Source organism: Cynara cardunculus (assembly GCF_001531365.2).
Source record: "Cynara cardunculus var. scolymus isolate 2C chromosome LG 14, CcrdV1, whole genome shotgun sequence".
Lineage (NCBI taxonomy): Eukaryota > Viridiplantae > Streptophyta > Magnoliopsida > Asterales > Asteraceae > Cynara > Cynara cardunculus.
The window spans coordinates 10,586,466-10,588,371 of record NC_037541.1 but is presented as its reverse complement, the minus strand read 5'-3'; positions in this window follow the sequence as shown (position 1 = coordinate 10,588,371).

The window sequence follows — 1,906 nt, the reverse complement described above, 5'->3', positions numbered from 1 at the left end:
CTAAAAATTATAATTAATTGACAAACTGGAATTAATATTAATTAGTAATTTATAATTAATATTTATTAATTAATAATAATAAGGGCATAATTGGAAAAATAGTCAATAAGCTACTAAAAACTACTATAACTAGCGTTTTAATAAGTTAGATTATAAGCTAGTTTATGTATATCGAAACACGTACTAAAAATGAGTTAGTTTGTGTTTGTCAATCAATAGAAAAAAAGTACAAAATAGTCGATAGTTTATGGTTATCAGATATAATATTTTTCCACTGCAAATTACATTAAAAAAATCAAATCAATGTTTATTTTATTCAATATCCAATTTTTTAAAGCATCCCCAACAGATTCTATAAAATAGAAAAAAATAAAGATTTTGAACTAAAATTGAGTTCCAAAAGATTCGATAAGAAAATATCTCCAAAATGGGAAAAGTAGTAAATAGTAGGGTTTTTCCCCTTCGAATATGAAGATTACTCCAAAAATGATTACCATTTAAGAAAAATATTTTTAATATATTTCTACCAGTAGAAAACTTCGAAAATAATTATTATAGAGAGAAATAACATTTTAATAGATCAATGAAATATTTTAATATTATACAGTTGAATTCTTAAAAATGGAGAATCTGTTGGAGATTAGTGTAATTTTTTTAGAGATTTTTTGTTCTCCTTTTGAAGAATCTGTTGGAGATGTTTTTAATGCATTATGTTGACGTAATGCTTGTAAAACTTGACGTATCCTTGATCAAGGGTGTTCATGGTTCGGTTCGGTTCGGTTCAGTTCAGTTACTAGAGGAAATGTGAACTGAACCGTATGAGACAGATACCTGGCTACCTGAACCGAACCCCAGGTTGAACCGAACCGAACCGAAATAAGACGATCACTCGCGGTTCGGTTCACGGTTACCTGGCTGGATTTATAAAGAAATAGCGTTTACAATATAAAAGTGGTACCAAAAAATAACATTTAAAACAATTACACAATAACAAATGAAAATAATCAGAACTCTACAAATTAAAATAAGTTTAATTGTTTAAAAAACATCCATTTTCGGGTAATGTTAACTCTTTCACGACTTTATACACAAAATTTAATCATCCACCGTAATTATTGACGCCAAAACATAAAAGACTTTACTCGTTTAACTTTGTGTTAATAAATATATAAATAATAATGTAAATATTTAACATTTGAATATTATATATGTGTTATATCTGGTTCGGTTTGGGTTGCGGGTACCTAAAGTTCAAACCGAAACCCACCCGTGAATATCCGGTTTTTAAGGTTTTCGGGTTTTTGATTTTTCGATTTTCAGTTTTTTCATTTTCGGAACGTACGGTTCTACTTAGTTTCTTGGTTTTCCGGTTTTCTTGAACACCCTTATCTTTGATATAGAATTTGTTCATTTTTAAACTCAATATATTTAAAAAAGGTAGGTTAAATGCACTTTTATATACTAGTTTTTTTACTCACACGCATCAACATCAACACTTATTTTTTTACATTTTTAATATATAATATGACTTGATTCTTACATAGATAGAGTGCATATAGCAACACCTAATTAAATCATCTATTATGATAACCATATTACTTGAATCTGTTTGGTTATTAGGCGAAAGATCGTGTGAAAAGTAGAGTTAAGATGAGAAGCGTAAGAAGGGATCTGGACTCTTAATCATCTTCAATCTCCAACTCACCCATGAATTGCGCTTGATACAAGGATTGATCTGGTGCATTTCATTCTATTGTGCATTCAAGGGTGGAGATCTCTCTTAGGCATGGGAATGGCCCCCGACCTGTCGGGGAACCTGGTCCACCTGCCCCGGTCGGGGACGGGGATTCCCCGCTAAATCGGGGATGGGGACGGGGACGGAGATCCCCGTTTGTTTCAAACCGGG